Below are 19,104 nucleotides of genomic sequence, written 5' to 3'. Positions count from 1 at the left end.
TTTGTGGTGATATATACACACCACATCTTCTTTATCCATTCATCTGTTGATGTCTATCTCAGCTGCTCCCATGTCCTGGCTACTGTAAATAGTGCAGGGAGCACTGGGGTACATGCATCTCTTTGAATTGTGATTTTCTCAGGGCATGTGCCCAGGAGTGGGACTGCTGAGTCATGTAATAGTTTTATTCCCAGTTTCTTAAGAAATCTTCATAATAGCCTCCACAGTGGTTGTATCAGTTTTCATTTCCACCAACAGTGCAGGAGGGTTCCTTTTTCTCCACACCCTCTCCAGCATTTAATGTTTGTTGATTTTTTAATGATTTCCATTCTAGGAGAAAACATAGACAGAACACTCTTTGGGCAGTTTTTTTTGATGGCCAAACTCACGTCTTTTTGATGCCCTAAATATATACATATAAATCTTCATTTTCTTATTAGTGAAGCTGGGCACCTAAGGATACGCTGCTTTGCCATTTGTCATCCTTCTTCCTTTCATGGCATTTACCCATCTTTCTGTCCGCTCCTGTTCTCCTCCTTGTGGGCACAGACCGGTCCTTCCGTGTTACATGTCACACACACTCTCCTGGCCTGTCACTTTCCTTCGACTCTGCCTATGCTGTGTTTTACTCAAAACTCTCTTTTTTCATGTAGTAAAGCAGTTAATTTGCATTATATTATTGCTCTTGGGTTTCATTTGTCAGAGCAAAATTTAAGGTCTCAAGTTATTTTACTAAATGAATCTGGAATTGAAAAAATTTTGGCTGCATTCCATCAAGCACAACTGCAAATAACATCTCAGCTCAGCTGTCCTAAAGGTACTTATTTTCTCATTTTTAATGCGATGTCTCCGTCTTACCGTGAATGCTTTTGATGATCTGATTTTAACTGGAGAAGGAGTGGAGCACAGAGGTTAGAGCCACATGAATGGAACAGCTACCAGCCACGTGTGTCTACTGAGGCTTAAGTTCAATTAGAAGAGTCCCTCTCTTGCACGGGTGACATTTCAAATGCTCAGTAACCACATGCTAGCGGCCACCAAGCAGGGCAGTGTGGGTATGAAACAGCCCATTATCTCAGAACGCACCATTGACAAAGTTGGGTCAGATCCTGGATTTCAGAGGCTCGTTGCTTTGGACAATATCTCAGCCACCATGCTTTGCTAGTGTTTGACCTTGGGTAGGTTACTGAAACTCTGTGCCTCACTTCTCTCATCTGAAAAATGGGTACATAACAGAACTACACTTTCAGATAGTTGTGTGGATTACATGAGTTAATACTGTGAAGAACTGTTAATACATTTTAGAACTCTATCTATTTAGAACTTTGTCTGGAATATAGGTTCTTAATGAGTATTGGCTATTATAATAATCTTATTATATAATCAAATTAATATTATATTACTTATATTGCATATTAACAACATCGATTTTTTATTCTTCCAGAACAGCTTGAAGCTAGGATATAATCACAATGCCAAAGCAGACCTGTTTCTCAAATCATGTTTAGACTAAAGTGATAAAAGTTCATGTCTATTATTATTAGTCATACTCTGAACAGGTTAACATTTGGACTCACATTAATGCATTACATCCAATCAACCTAACTCCTTAAGTGTGCACTGTATATAATAAATATAAAAGCAATTATGATTTGTTAAAATCCTACCATATGGAATGTTCCACGCTAGGCACTATCATACAATGCTATTCACCAAATTTTTTTATGACATGACTATTTTCATTTTTAATTTTTAAAAAATAGGCAGCTCAGTTTGGTGTTGTGTGATGACCAAGAGGGGTGGAATGGTGGCACAGGGCAGCCAGACATGAGAGGGAGAGGATGTATATGCTTGTAGCTAATTCATGTTGTTGTAGAGCAGAAACTACCACAACATTGTAAACCAATTATCCTGCAATTAAAAAAAAATAGAAACTAACACTTGGAGAGTAACCTAAATAACCAAGGCCCAAATTATCTGGAAGCCTGGCATGAGGCAGTCCATGGGCTCTCAGAGTCAGATAAGACTTAGCAACTGAGCAAAAACAAATTATCCAAGACGGCTATTAGGTGACAGGAAAACATAGCTAGGATTTGAATACAGCACATCCTGTCTCTGTGAATGCTTATGTGCTTAGTCACTCAGTCGTCTGACTCTGTGTGACTCCATGGGCTGTAGCCTGCCAGGCTCCTGGTGACAAGAAATAGAACTCCTACGTGAAGGTCTATGATCTCCGAATATAAACAAAATTGCATTGTTGCTCCACCGGGGGGAAAAAAGCGATAAATGTGCCATTCCAGCTAATAATTTACAGTGGCAGCTGAATGTCAGAGAAACAAGGATTATCGAGTAAAAACCACTGTTCACTTAACAGAAGTTAAAAATGGGATAGAAATAGTAAGAAGCTCATGGGAATAAAACCAGACAAACAATTGAGGCTACCACAGTACCTCAAGCAGAGGAAAGTGAAAGTGAAAGTCACTCAGTTGTGTCCAACTCTTTGCAACCCCATGGACTACGCAGTCCATGGAATTCTCCAGGCCAGAATACTAGAGTGGGTAGCCTTTCTCCACTCCAGGGACTCTTCCCAATCCAAGGATGAAACCCAGGTCTCCAACAATGTGGGTAGATTCTTTCCGAGCTGAGCCACAAGGGAAGCCCAACAGAGCAAAGCATCCTAAATATTAGCTTTAAACATCATGAAGGAAGAGAGGAAGAAAATGACAGAAATAGAGAAGAATAAATGAAGAAAAGGGGAGAAATTGATGATGAAAGAACTTCCTGAAAACACCTGCTTTTTTAGCCGCTATCCTTAAAAATGTTGTTGTCACTAAGCCATGCCCAGCTCTTTGCAAACCATGAACTGCAGCATGCCAGACTCCCTGTCCTTCACTGTCTTGCGGAGTTTGCTCAAGTTCACGTTCATTGAGTCAGTGATGCCATCCAACCATCTCATCCTCTGTCTCCTCCTGCCTGCCCTTCTCCTCGTGCCCTCAGTCTTTCCCAGCATCAGTGTCTTTTCCAGGGAGTTGGCTCTTTGCATCAGGTGGCCAAAGTATTGGAGTTTCAACTTCAGGGTATGTTGGACTTATCCTCACAATAACCCTATGAACTAACACAAGAAGTATTTCCATTCTATAGGTGAATATAGATTTTTCAAAGAAGTGAACTGACCAGTGTAGTCACAGTGCGATTAGAATGTAGATCTTTGCTGCATCAGCATTGGTGGCAATCTTTTCCTGGTCAGAAAGGGGCTGTCTCCATCTCCCTGTGATAAACTAACTACTGGATCGTGATTGTTTACTGATTAACTTACACACCGTGCTTACTTGGGCAACCTGCAACCCTTCACTCATCTGCTCAACCACTGTTTGGTGAACTTTCTAAGGGCCATGTCCTGAACTTGACACAAGGGACACAGAGGCAAATGAGGCAGACACAGACTTTGTCCTCATGAATCTTACAACCTGGTGAGAGCAAGTGGCATAAGCCAAGTAATGTTTAGTGTGATGAAAGATGATTCAACAGAGGCACTAACTCAATATATGGAAGAAGGAAATGCTTTCCTGAGAAGGGAATATTAGAGCTAATTATTATGTCCATGTTGGGGAGAAGGGAAGATGGGGAGAGATCTCAGACAAAATCTGACAGAGTCACCCAGCCTTGGGGTGATTATATACTCCCCCTGTTGAGTTAAGTATGGTCCTAGGATGTGATCTAGCCAGTGGGATGGGAATGGCAATATCCTGAGTCAGTCTAAGGCAAGAACGTTGGAAATCAGTGTGAGGTTTGCTATGTTCTCCTCTGCTGGTTCCTGCAGTTAAAGAAGCACATGTTAAGATGGAACCTGTCAGTCTGGGTACCTGAGTCACTGTGATACTCTGAGTCCCATTACTGACCAATCTGGACACAGGCAGAGAATATATTTGAAGAGTTAATTATGAACATCGGGTTAAGAAGATTTGAGATGTTTGTGATTTGGCCAAAAACAGAAGTAGAGGGGATAGGAAAGAATAGATGTGTTTGAGAGATATTTAGAAGAATTTTCAACTAGATTGGGACAGTGAGTGACACTGTGGAACTAAGAACTGAAAGGGATTAAGAATGTGTAGCTTAGGGAGCGATAAGGTGATTTGATTACATTTAGATTGAGATTGCCAAGAAGCGTTCAAGTAGAGTTGTTTTAGGTGGGGCTCAGCAGCATGCTGGAGCTCACAGTAAAAGGTCTTCTCTGGAGACATACCTTCAAGAACCATTCATACATGGGTGTTGATGAAGCCACTGGATGGATGACCTCACTCAGGAAGAGAGTATAAATTTCAGGCAGATGAGGAGACCATGGCAAAGCCCAATGATCAGATGGGAAGGAAGGAAATCAACAGGACATTTTTGAAGAAGAGAAAGGACAACAGAATCAAATGATTCAGTATGTTCAAAAAAGCCAAGGACTGAAAATGTCCATTGAATGTGGAGTTGGTTGGTGACTTTATACAGGGACGTTCTGGTGGAGGGATAGTGGGAAAACTCAGAATGGAATGGGTTTAAGAATGAATAGAGGGTGGGCTAGAAAATTTGGACCAAAACTAACCCTGAGAGCAGTCAAAAACCTTGGACATGATCTAAAATGTCTGCTGGACGATATTAGAGAGAGCTAATAAGGTTGTGATACATTCAGAAGTTAGATCCAAGAGAAGGAAATTTGTGGTGCAATTTCATTTAATCATCTTCCAAATTCTGCAAAGTATGGAAAAAAGACTAAAATCATGAGTGGTACTTCTGACAACTTAATAGGACAGTGGGGAAAGAATGGACCTCGGGTCCTACAAATAGCAGAATGAGATCCTACTAATTTTTTCTGTTGTTGTTGCTGTTTAGTTGTTAAGTCATGTCTGACTCTGCAGCCTCATGAATTGCAGCATGCCAGGCTCACTGTCCTTCACTATCTCCCACAACTTGCTCAAACTCATGTCCATTGAGCCAGTGATGCCATCCAACCACCCCATTCTCTGCAGCCCCCATTCTCCTTTTGCCCTCACTTTTCCCCAGCATCATGGTCTTTTCCATGAGTCAGCTCTTTGCATCAGGTGGCCAAAGTATTGGAGTTTCAGCTTCAGCATCAGTCCTTCCAATGAATATTCAGAACTGATTTCCATTAGGATAGACTGGTTGGATCTCCTTGTTGTCCAAGGGACTCTCAAGAGTCTTCTCCAACACCACAGTTCAAAAGCATCAATTCTTCAGCACTCAGCTTTCTTTACAGTCCAACTCTCACATCCATGCATGACTAATGGAAAAACCATAGCTTTGACTAGATGGACCTTTGTTGGCAAAGTAACGTCTCTGCTTTTTAATATACTGTCTAGGTTGGTCATAACTTTTCTTCCAAGGAGTAAGGGTCTTTTAATTTCATGGCTGCAGTCACCATCTGCAGTGATTTTGGAGCACAAAAAAACAAAGCCTGTCACTGTTTCCCCATCTATTTGCCATGAAGTGATGTGGCCAGATGCCACGATCTTAGTTTTCTAAATGTTGAGCTTTAAGCCAACTTTTTCACTCTCCTCTTTCACTTTCATCAAGAGACTCTTTAGTTCTTCTTCGCTTTCTGCCATAAGGGTGGTGTCATCTTCTCCCAGCAATCTTGATTCCAGCCTGTGCTTTATCCAGCCGAGCATTTCTCATGATGTACTCTGCATATAAGTTAAATAAGCAGGGTGACAATATACAGCCTTGACATACTTCTTTCCTGATTTGGAACCAGTCTGTAGTTCCATGTCCAGTTCTAACTGTTCCTTCTTGACCTGAACACAGATTTCTCAAGAGGCAGGTCAGGTGGTCTGACCTGCGCTTTAAGAATTTCCATCTCTTTCAGATTTTTCCAGTTTGTTGTGATCCACACAGTCAAAGGCTTTGGCATAGTCAATAAAGCAGAAGTACATGTTTTTCTGGAACTCTCTTGCTTTTTCGATGATCCAGCAAATGTTGGCAATTTGATCTCTGGTTCCTCTGCCTTTTCTAAATCCAGCTTGAACATCTGGAAATTCAAAGTTCACATACTGTTCAAGCCTGGCTTGGAGAATTTTGAGCATTACTTTACTAGCATGTGAGATGAGTGCAATTGTGTGGTAGTTTGAGCATTCTTTGACATTGCCTTTCTTTGGGATTGAAATGAGAACTGAACTTTTCCAGTCCTGTGGCCACTGCTGAGATTTCCATATTTGCTGGCACATTGAGTGTGGCACTTTCACAGCATCATCTTTCAGGATTTGAAATAGCTCAACTGGAATTCCATCACCTCCTCTAGTTTTGTTTGTAGTGATTCTTCCTGAGGCCCACCTGACTTCACATTCCAGGATGTCTGGCTCTAGGTGAGTGATCACCCCATCATGATTACCTGGGTGTGAAGATCTTTTTTGTAGTGTTCTTCTGTATTCTTGCCACTTCTTCTTAGTATCTTCTGCTTCTGTTAGGTCCCTACCATTTCTGTCCTTTATTGAGCCCATCTTTGCATAAAATGTTCCCTTGGTATCTCTAATTTTCTGGAAGAGATCTCTAGTCATTCTATTGTTTTCCTCTATTTCTTTGCACTGATCATTGAGGAAGGCTTTCTTGTCTCTCCTTGCTATTTTTTGGAATGCTGCATTCAAATGGGTATATCTTTCCTTTTTTCCTTTGCTTTTCACATCTCTTCTTTTCACAGCTATTTGTAAGTCCTCCTCAGACAGCCATCTTGCTTTTTGCATTTATTTTTCTTGGGGATGGTCTTGATCCCTGTCTCCTGTACAGTGTCACAAATCTCCATCCATAGTTCTTTGGGCACTCTGTCTATCAAATTTAATCCCTTCAATCTATTTGTCATGCCTACCGTATAATCATAAAGGATTTGATTTAGGTCATACCTGAATGGTCTAGGGGTTTTCCCTCCTTTATCAATTTAAGTCTGAATTTGGCAATAAGGAGTTCATGATCTGAGCCACAGTCAGTTCCCGGTCTTGTTTTTGCTGACTGTATAGAGCTTCTCCATCTTTGGCTGCAAAGAATATAATCAATCTGATTTCAGTGTTGACCATCTGGTGATGTCCATGTGTAGAGTCTTCTCTTGTGTTGTTGGAAGAGGGTGTTTGCTATGACCAGTGCTTTCTCTTGGCAGAACTCTATTAGTCTTTGCCCTGTTTCATTCTGTACTCCAAGGCCAAATTTGCCTGTTACTCCAGGGGTTTCTTGACTTCTTACTTTTACATTCCAGTCCCCTACAATGAAACGGACATCTTTTTGGGGTGTTAGTTCTAGAATATCTTATAGGTCTTCATAGAACCATTCAACTTGAGCTTCTTCCGCTTAGAGGAAAGAAAGAAACTAGCTTTATCCATACTTAGCAAAGTGAATCATTTCAGGCCCTGAGACTGGATTAAGATGATGCCAAAATCTAGTGCCAATGTCTGCCAAAAGTAAAATTCAGTTTAAAATTAAATACTCTCTGGAGGATGGAGCCATTATTCTAGGCTTTAAGGGTATTCAATTCTGTATACAATGCACTGAATAGAAAATGACCAACATGCAGTCAGACAAGCAACATGAATTAAAATGAAGAAAAAACAAATAATAGGAAAAGACCTGCATCTTTAAAGATCTAAACCAGAAGAATGAGGACTAAAAACAAACTGGAAACTATAAAATGAAAAAATAAAAATTATAGTTATGAAAATTAGAAGACTCAATAACTGCTTAAGCAGTTTTTATTATCAGCAGGTTGTGTGTGTGTGTGTGTGTGTGTGTGTGTGTGTGTTAGTCACTCAATCTTGTCCGACTCTTCGCGACCCCAAGGACTTTAGCCCACCAAGCTCCTCTCTCCATGAAATTCTCCAGGCAAAAATGCTGGAGTGGGTTGCCATTCCCTTCTCCAGGGGATCTTACTGACCCAGGGATCAAACCTTGGTCTCCTGCATTGCAGGCAGTTTCTTTATCATCTGAGACACCAGGGAAGCCTATAGACACAGATAAATAGAAAGCGAGTGAACTAAAAGATGAGACAGAAAAAAAATCCAAAATGAAGCACAGAATTTAAGAAATAGAAAAAAGGAGAGGGTAAGTGAAAATATCTAACATATGCATAATTGTCCCAGGAAGAGAGAAGATGTAATACAAAGGAGAAAAAATGCCTGAAGAGAGAATAGATGAGAATTTTCAAAAATTAATTAAAGCTGTGAAGACACAAATTGAAAAGGCCCCTGAATTCCCAAGCCAGACAAATAAGTGTAAGTTCACAAATTTCAGAGTAAAGTTGAAGAAAATTACAAATGCACACAAAAAAATTACTAAAATAGGCCAGAAAAAAAAATGATTACCTTCCAAGAAGAACAATAAGATGGAACTCACTGCATAACAGGAACAAAGAAAAATGGAAGAAAATGCAATAATATATTCATATTATTGAAAATAAGAATAAAAAATTAAATTAGAAATGTAATTCAGAAATAAATTTTTTCCACTTTGAAGTATATAGCTCAGAAAACAGCAGCAAATTTTAAAAGATAAATATTTACTAACAGATCTACAAGACAGGACATATTTTAAAGGGCCTTCTGGTAGAAGAAAATTATTTCAGTTGAGAGGTAAAGATGATGAAAAGAGTACAAATAAAAATTAAGAAAAAGGTAAACATCTGAGTAAGAATAAAGAAATATTGAATAATGAAGACAATATTAATAACATCTAGGAGTTAAATATGTTCAAAAACAGAAGAAGCAATGGAATTAAAGTTACAAGACAATGACTTTGAGAGAAAGCATTCTAAAGCCTTTGCATCATCAAGTAAGAGGGTGAAGCACTAAAAAATATCTGAAGTTTCAAGGGTAAAGTTTGCAATCTCTGAGGAAACAACTGAAAAAATACTAAAACAGGATATATTTCTAAACTTGCAGAGGGACAGGAAAAAAATCTATCATCTACTCAGTGGCAATAATGTGCCCCTGATAGTTAGAAGTTCTGTATGAGAAAAATGCTAATGATGAGTCTATCTCTAATTACTTTTAATGGGAAAATTACAATGCATTACACCTTAACCAAATCCCCTAAGCAATGCCCTAAGCTATAGCTAAGACATAGTAGAACAGACATGCATTAAAGTACACCTACCTCATTGCTGAACAGTTGCTAGCCTGCTGAATTCAGCAACATAATCTCTCTAAGGCCAGCTACACAGCACATATACATCTTTGTTCACAAATGATTTGCTTTTCCAAAAGTTCACAAACACATGCACAGTATTCTTTTGTTATACAAATTGTATGAATTTTGTATAACAACTTCACTGAAATATAATTTATAATTTCTTCTGAGTTTTCTAGTTTTAGCTCTTTCATTCTGAGCCTATGACTCATTTCAAATAAATGTTTGTGTATAGTGTCAAGTAGCTGTCCAAATTCATTCTTTTACACGTGGACATCCTGTTGTAACACCATTTTTGAAAAGACTATTGTTTCCCCATTGAATGGTCTAGATAAACTCATAAAAAATCAATTGACCGTGAATGTGAAAGTTTGTTTATAGACTCTCAGTTCTACCCCATTGTTCTATATATCATTTGGTCAATCTTATTTCAGTACCACATCTTCATGAATACTGTAGCTTTGCAGTAAGTTTTGAAATCAAGTAGTGTTAGTCTTTCACGTGTTTCATGTATAGTTATATCAAGAAAGAAAAAATTAAAAATAAGTGTCAGACGTTTTGCCAAAGAAGACATCAAAATGGTTCAGTTCAGTTCAGTCACTCAGTCGTGTCCGACTCTTTGCAACCCCATGGACTGCAGCACACCAGGCTTCCCTGTCCATCACCAACTCCCGGAGCTTACTCAAACTCATGTCCATTGAGTCAGTGATGCCATCCAACTATATAATCTTCTGTCATCCCCTTCTCCCCCTACCTTCAATCTTTCCCATCATCAGGGTCCTTTCCAGTGAGTCAATTCTTCGCATCAGGTGGCCAAAGTATTGGAGTTTCAGCTTCAGCATCAGTCCTTCCAATGAATATTCAGAACTGATTTCCTTCAGGATGGACTGATTGGATCTCCTTGCTGTCCAAGGGACTCTCAAGAGTCTTCTCCAACATCACACTTCAAAAGCATCAATTCTTCAGCACTCAGCTTTCTTTACAGTCCAACTCTCACATCCATACACGACTAATGGAAAAACCATAGCTTTGACTAGATGGACCTTTGCTGGCAAAGTAATGTCTCTGCTTTTTAATATGCTATCTAGGTTGGTCATAGTTTTTCTCCCAAGGAGCAAACTTCTTTTAATTTCATGGCTGCAGTCACCTTCCACAGTGATTTTGGTTCATGCACATTAAAAGCATGTTCAACCTAAATTACAATCAGGAAGATGCAAATTAAACCCACAATGAACTGCCACTCTAGCTAGCAGAAGAGCTAAAACTCAAAATACTGGGATATCATGTTTCTGTGAGGGTTTAGAGCAACTGAAACTCATAGAGTGCTAGTGGAAGTGTAAATTGACCTTAGCACTTGCAATTCCCTACTCCAATTGAAAACATACCTATTCTACCGCTCAGCAATCATACTCCTATGAACTGTAAGTTTTTGCAAAGAAGAGGCATGAACAAACTGGTTACAGTAATAGCAGCAGTTAGCCTCAAATTGGAATAAAGCAAGTATCCTTCAGTGATGCATTGGATAAATGAGATTGTGATCCATCCTTACAGTGGTCAGTATTGAGAACCAGAGACAGATCACATACTGTGTGATCTCATTTACAAAAAGTCAAAACACAGATAAAGCTAGAAGTCAAGACAGTAATGAAGTTTGAAGGGAGGGAGGGTGGTGAAGAGGGCCAAGTGGTTATCTGGGATGCTGACAAAATTACATGTCATCATCTGAGGTGGTTGGATGGCATCACTGACTCAATGGACATAAGTTTGAGCAAGCTCAGGGAGATAGTGAGGAGCAGGGAAGGTTACTGTGCGGCGCTCCATGGGGTCTCAAAGAGTCAGACACGACTCAGGGACTGAACAAAAACAACAAATCTGAGCAGTAATTATACAGGCATTGTGTTTTGATTTATTAAGCTGGCCATAACTATTTGATGCAATTTTATCCATATGTACAGAATGGAGTACAGACGAGTAGACAAGGTAGCTCTGTAGTTTATTCGTTCAGCAAATACTCAATGAGAACACCGTACAACCGGCACTGGACTACCCACTGAATATGGATAACCACTGAATATGAAATAAGATAGACAGCCGTGCTCTCATGAAATTCACCTGTGCCCATCTGTGAGGGGATGGAGACAAAGGAGGAGCAGGATGAGGACGTATTTATTTACTGTAGGAAAACTAGGAAATGTTTATATGTCTTTGGGGAGGAGCCAGTAGCCAAGGATAAGCATGTACCTCCTTGGATATAAATCTTCAAAATTAACACAAAGCACTCTGTACATGCACCCCAATTACTATTTTTCAAATGGCCAGAATCTTCCCAGAACACAATATTTTGTTGTTTCAAAGAAAAAAGAGGTGAACAAGGAGGAGAAAGAGTACAAAGAGAAAGGAATACCAGACTTGCCCACTCTGGGGCTTGGCATTTTGCCGTGTAGTATAATCTATCTTGGAAAAGGTCAGAAAGGAAGAGTGATTTTTTTGTTGGAGTCAGAAAAAATTTTCCCCAGTTACTGTCATCAGACAATGTTGACTTAAATCACTCATGATGTGATTGATTATTATTTAAATCCAATAGCTCGACTTTCTTCTCTTGCATTTTGATTGCAAGATGGAAGGAAAACGTATTTGACATCCTCACATGTCACGTCTCTAGTTTCTCTCAGTCTCTTACTGGCAGGGCTAGACGGAGGCTCAAACTTCTTTGACCTCTTCACATTAATATTCCTGAAAGACAAACAAGACAAAAAGCTCACCAGGGCCAGGGCTCAGCTGGCCTCCTGATTCTCTCATCCCCATGCCAACCAAAGGATGCTGAAGACCAGACCATCAAATTCTGTCACCCAGCAGGTCCCATGGTGGTCCCCACATCCAGCAGCTTATTGAAATATCCCTTTCATTCACTTCTAATACACTCTGAGAAGAGCTCTGGTAAAGCAGGCTCTCTGTGCTCCTACAGTTATGGGAAACAATGGAAACAGTGAGAGACTTTATTTTCTTGGGCTCCAAAATCACTGCAGATGGTGACTGCAGCCATGAAATTAAAAGAAGTTTGCTCCTTGGGAGAAAAACTATGACCAACCTAGACAGCGTATTAAAAAGCAGAGACGTTACTTTGCCAACAAAGGTCCATCTGATCAAAGCTATGGTTTTTCCAGTAATCACATTATGAATGTGAGAGTTGGACCATAAAGAAAGATGATCACCAAAGAATTGATGCTTTTGAATTGTGGTGTTGGAGAAGACTCTTGAGAGTCCCTTGCACTGCGAGGAGATCAAACCAGTCAATCCTAAAGGAAATCAACTCTGAATATTCATTGGAAGGACTGATGCTGAAGTTGAAACTCCAATACTTTGGCCACCTGATGTGAAGAACTGACTCATTTGAAAAGACCCTGATGTTGGGAAAGATTGAAGGTGGGAGGAGAAGGGGCCAACAGAAGATGAGATGGTTGGATGGCATCACTGACTCAATGGACATGAGTTTGAGTAGGTGCTGGAAGTTGGTGACGGACAGGGAAGCCTGGCATGCTGCAGTCCATGGGGTTGCAAAGGGTCTGACACGACTGAGTGACTGAACTGAACTGAAAGCAGGCTCTCTGTGCTCCTACAGTTATGGGATATCCTCCACCCTGGTGGAAGTTCAGCTCCTTTATCTTGTCTCCATAGACCTTACCGGTCTATCCGCTCAAGAAGTATACAAGCCTGTGTACAAGTCATGACCTGAGCGTCACCGTAGGTCCTACAGATAACAAGGCCCACAGTGTTCCCGCACACAGTTGGTGTTCCTCACCGGCCTTTAGAATTTGTGGTTGTTTAGTCACTAAGTCCTGTCCAACTCTTTGCAAACTCATGGACTGCCGTATACCAGGCTCCTCTGTCCTCCACTATCTCCCGGAGCTTGCTCAAACTCATGTCCATTGAGTCAGTGATGCCATCCAACCATCTCATCCTCTGCCACCCCCTTCTGCTTTTGCCTTCAATCTTTCCCAGCAGCAGGGTCTTTTCCAATGACTCAGCTCTTCACATCCAGGGCCTTTAGGGTATCAAGTCTTAAAGGCCCATTGTCTTAAAATACATGTGTATTACTTGGTATGAGTTATACATGGAAGTGTGACCTTTCATAAGGATGATATCCCAATTAATATTTTGATTAGTTAGTCCATCAAAAAACATTTAACACTTACCACCAGCCCCAAGAGAACTGGACATAAGACAGATGTGTTTTAAAAGGAGCAGGAGGAGAGTGTGAGGGACACCCTGCCAACAGGTTCTGTGTCCACAGGACAGCAGTAGAAATAGCGTGAAGAGGGGATCGTGGCAGGGCAAGTGGTAGGGAAATTAAAAACTAGACGAGTCCCGACGGCAAATTATGGAGGACCGAATCCACCGAGGGCTAGCTATTCATTACTCACAGCTTTGTAGATCCAAAACAGATCTTGGTTTTTTAATCAAGCTTGGTGCGTTCAGTTTTTCAGAAAAATGAAGTACTGGTTCAGTGCTCACCCCTGTTTCTACATGGTTTTCACCCTGCTGTGACAAAATAACAGGTTTTTTGTGTAAAAAGCAATTAACTTGATATCACTACCTTGGATTTTAGATAGGATTTATGAGAAAAGAGTTTAAGTTTTTGTGTTTTTTTTTTAACAGGAGTTATATGAAAAAATAATTCTAGGATGCAGTCTTTCACAATTAGGTCACAAGTTGTATTTTTCAGGGGAAAAAATTCAACTCTCCACGTTGGTACTTTTCCACTTAAATAAGGCCACTTTTCTGGTTCATATTTACAATAGAGATGGCAGGATAGAGTTTCCTTTTCTCACAATATCTCACACTGGGAACTTGAAATATTGACAGGATTTTTTACTTGCAATGTCTTCAGACAAGAGTACGGGCACTTTGCTTAGTTTTCATAAAAGTGTCCCCAGAAAAGGCTGATCTAAGTTGTCTTATGGCAAATTGGAATTTACTCAGCCGTGAATGCTTAAGTCCAATTGGATAAAAAATAATCCATTTTCACCTGCATTTTTCCAGTGAGAGGTGTTTAATGTTTGTCCCTCCCGTCATGCCCTTGGAGAGGGCTCTGGGGAGAGGAGAGATTTGCAGTACCTTCCCCCACCCTCACCACCAGCAGGATAAGTTTTCTTAAGGCTCCTGGAGTTGTGTGAAGACCCAGCCTAAAAGGACCAGAAGCAAATCAGCTGCTGGTGATCCAGACCCCGGGGAGGCAGTGGCCATCTGGCCATCTGACTTTAGAAGCCCCAGTGTCCAGGCCGGACCGGATGGCGCCGCTGGACAGCTGGCAGCTCCCACACACGACCTGACCGGTCCTGCCCAGACATGAGCTACCTCTGCTGCTGAATTTCTGATGCTGCGAGTTCTGCTCTTTCCAGCCTAGTAGGGGCAGTGGTGGGGGGAATCCAGTGAGGCTTGTGGCCAAGGGCAAACAGGCTGGCTCCACCTGCTGACACGAGGCCTCTAACACTCCTGGGAAAACGGCAGCTTCTCAAGATGACAGACTGTCTGTGATGGTCAGGCCACTGGGCTATTCAGGCCCCATGTGAGGTTTCCCTCTCGTAGGCGGGGTTGCCCTCTCAGGGGACTGCAGTCAACCCCCAGTCCTGCCCAGAGGGTGCCAGGCCCCCCTTCCTCCCTCTTTACTCCAGCCCCCATGCCAGACACTCTCAACTCCAAACACACTCACCTTCCTTCTCTTTTCTCATCTCTCAAAAATAGGAGAGTGTTATTGAAGGTAAAAGCATGCACACACGCACGCACACACACATGCACACATGCCCAGATGCCCCTTGTTGAGCAGGAGGAGAAGGAACCAAAGAAGGAAGGACAGAGGAGGAGTCTGCACTGGACGGGCCGGCAGAGGAATGCTGTCAGCTGCAAGAGACAGGAAGCCAACTATTAGTGCCTTAAGTGGGTCAGCATATATTTCTCTCCTCTAACAAGGAATCTGGTGAGTAGAGTGTAAAGAATCCACCTGCAATGCAGGAGATGCAGGTTTGATCCCTGGGTCGGAAAGATCCTCTAGAGAAGGAAATGGCAACCCACTCCAGTATTCTTGCCTGCAAAATCCCATGGACAGGGGAACCTGGCGGGCTACAGCCCATGGGGTCACAAAGAGTTGGACATGACTTAGCAGCTAAACACAACAGTAACAGCAACTACTAAATAAAGTCAAGGACGTTTAGTTCTTCCGCAAAGGCTAGAGATAATCTTCTGAACCGTATTCTTTGAGCAACTTTACAGATACTGAAACCCCCACCAGGTGGAAGAAGTTAACTGTTTGCTGCCCACAACACGGAGACTGCAGACCAGTTGGAACAAGGTTGATGAGGCTGACTCCTAATTATGTCACCAGCAACCAATCAGAAGAATCGCCCGTGAGCTGATCATGCACCCCACAATCCCCCTCTTGTTCCCTGAAAGCCATGGGGAAGTTGGGGCCTTTTAAGCCCCAACAGGTCTAGCTCCCCTGAACCCCTTCCTTGGAGCCTGTGATTAATCCTGCACTTTCCTTCACCATCACCCAGTGTCAGCTGACTGGCTTTTCTGTGTGAGGGCACGGGCACCCAAGTTTGGTTCAGTAACAGAATAGGAGGATAGCTGGCAGGCAACCAGCCTGTCTGATGAGCACTCCTGCTCCACGTCCTCCCCTCCCTGCCTCCCTAGTTCTCCTCAGCTACCACACTCAGGAGTTTCTGATTCCTGCTAACCTGTATGGCATGGGCTTATCTAGGTTGACCTCACAACCCAACCATTAGGCATTAGAAAACCTCCAATTCAAACTTTTGGAATACAATCAGTTTGCATGTTTTGAAATGTCTGCCGTTCAGATTGAGACAGGAGTCCAGAGTCTGTTTCAAAGAGGCAAGTGCTTTCTTCTGTCATAGATTGTCGTTAAGTCGTGTCTGACTCTTTGTGACCCCATGGACTGCAGCAGGCCAGGTTTCCCTGTTTTTCACCATCTCCTAGAGCTTGCTCAAACTCATGTCCATTGAGTCGGTGATGCCATCCAACCATCTCACCCTCTGCTGCCCCCATCTCCTCTTGCTCTCAAACTTTCCCAGCATCGGGGTCTTTTCCAATGGGTCAGCTCTTCACATTAGGTGACCCAAGTAGTGGAGCTCAGCTTCAGCATCAGTCTTTCTGATGAATAGTCTTTGATTTTCTTTAGGATTGACTGGTTTTGATCTCCTTGCAGTCCAAGGGACTCTCAAGAGTCTTATCCAGCTCCACAGTTTGAAAGCGTCAATTCTTTGGCACTCAGCCTTTTTATGGTCTAACTGTATATGACTACTGGAAAACCCATGTGTGCATGTCTGCCTGTGTGCTCAGTCATGTCTAACTCTTTGTGACCCTGTGGACTGTAGCCCCCCAGGGTCCTCTGTCCGTGGGATTTTCCAGGCAAGAATATTGGAGTGGGTTGCTACTTCCTCCTCCAGAGTATCTGACTCAGAGATCTAACCTATGTCTCTTGTGTCTCCTGCGTTGGCAGGCGGATTCTTTACCACTGTGCCATCAGGGAAGCTCCACCTGGAAAAAGCCATAGCTTTGACTATATGGACATTTGTCAGCAAAGTGATGTCTCTGCTTTTTAACACGCTGTCTAGGTTCTCATAGTTTTCCTTCCAAGGAGCAAAGCGTCTTAATTTTGTGGTTGCAGTCACCGTCCGCAGTGATTTTGGAGTCCAAGGAAATAAAATCTGTCACTGTTTCCACTTTTTCCCCACCCATCTGCCATGAATTTGAGTGGACCAGATGCCATGATCTTATTTTTTTGAATATTGAGTTTTAAGCCAGCCTTTTCACTCTCTTCTTTCACCCTCATGAAGTGGCCCTTTAGTTCCTATTTGCCTTAGGTACTTGTCCATAGTTAAGAATCTGTAATTTGTGAATGCCCTAGTATTGATTTTCTTATGATTGTGCAAAAGTTTATCAATAGTCATTGTAAAAACTATTTTAATAGTAGAGAAAAAACTAAAACTAAGAATACACAAAATTGAATCATTAGGAAAAAATACAAGTTACTCAAATAGACTTACTGATTTGAAAAACATGAGCCATTTTATTGCCTGTTTTGATTGTCTTGAATTTGTAATGCAAAGTGCTTATGAGTTTTCTTCTTAGTTAAGAAAGTATCAGTATTAAAACTGACTTAAAATGGCAGAACTATATTTAATGGTTCTGAAGGATAAATCTGCAGGTAAGATTGTTTTCACCAGGAAGGGAAAAATCTCTTAACCAGAAAGAGGCGTCCTGGTCACTTTCAGTTCTATTCATTTCTTCATGAAATTAAGAAAACTTAAAAATGAATAAAATCTCTCTATAACTCTTTCCTCCACAGATATGTTTCCTGAAGAAAGGACAGCTCAAGTGACAGGAGATGGCTGCTTTTCTCACATCTTTACATTGCAAGTCTTCATTTTGCATGGTTGCTGGGTCAGTGATCTCCTCATCTCTGTGTAGTTAATCAATAGCTAAATCGTAGTCAAGAGATCATTATATTTGGCAACTGTCCCAACTCACCAAGATTTATTAGATATCCCTAGCAGTTTAAAAGGTTCATTTCCTATGGATGGACTTATGGATGAACTCATTTGCCTACAGCCTTTAACCACATAATAATACTTGGTATATGTGGCAAATGTATTCACTGGAGTGTTCTCAAAACCCAAATTACACTATTCATATAGACTAAATTTATAATAATGGATATTCTTCAATTTCACTCCCTGATGAAAATCTGGTTAGTCAAAGCCAAGAGAATATTAAAAGTCATTAAAGGAAAACCTCTACGGAGATATCAACTATATATGGGTACCCAATTGCTTCTGGCAACCTAATATTTCTTACTAGTAAGTCATTACATTTAAATTTAAAATTACTTTAGCATAAGTCATATTTAGTGTGTAGTCTATTCATAATTATTTTCTCTAAATGTGTAGTCCAAAAGACATTATTCACAGTGAGAATGCTAACAATAATAATGACAATAATGAGGAAAACAGCAAGAGAAATATGAAGGAATATAATAGATTATTTATTGTGAAACTTTATATGATTAATATTTGATTAGTGTGATAGTCGCTCAGTCATGTCTGACTCTTTGCAACCCCATGGACTGCACCCTGCCAGGCTCCTCTGTCCATGGGATTCTCCAGGTAAGAACACTGGAGAGGGTTGCCATTTCCTTCTCCAGGGATCTTCCTTACCTAGGGATCAAACCTACATCTCCTGCATTGGTGGGTGGATTTTTTACCATCTGAGCTCCCAGGGAAGCAAATACTTGATTAACCTAATATTAATTGATAGTTAGGATACTTTTGTAAGCTAGAAGCAGTCACATCCTTGATGTACTAGAATCTTAAATATATAATTATTTTTATGAATTAGTACATCTTCCCTGTTTTTCCTTTAAAATGAAGGAACTCATATTTTGTGATAATTATCATTTTTACACAAAAACAGTATACATAACTTTGAAGATGGGAAGTGAAAAAAATTAGCGCTAATCAAAATAACTATTAATGTACATGTGTATTCAGTCCTGACTTTTGGCCACCCTTTGGACTGCAGCCCACCAAGCTCCTCTGTCCATGGGATTTTCCAGGCAAGAACACTGGAGTGGGTTGCCATTTCCTCCTCCAAGGGATCTTCCAGACTCCGGAATCTAATCCTCTTCTCCTGCATCTCCTGCATTGCCAGGTGGATTCTTTACCCACTAAGCCATCAGGGAAGCCCTTTATCTTAACAGTCTGTCATTAGTACAGGACAATTGAGTCTGTGAGGCTCATTTTACTATCCATAATGTGAGGACACTAGTATTTTTTACATAGTTGTTGGATGATAAAATGCAATAATGTAGAAAAATTGCCATGTGAAATTCTTCACAGTTCATAGTAGACACCTCTTAGCAGA

The sequence above is a fragment of the Cervus canadensis genome, chromosome 16 (assembly GCF_019320065.1).
Source record: "Cervus canadensis isolate Bull #8, Minnesota chromosome 16, ASM1932006v1, whole genome shotgun sequence".
Lineage (NCBI taxonomy): Eukaryota > Metazoa > Chordata > Mammalia > Artiodactyla > Cervidae > Cervus > Cervus canadensis.
The sequence above is the reverse complement of the archived record's forward strand: the minus strand, read 5'-3'. Positions refer to the sequence as shown.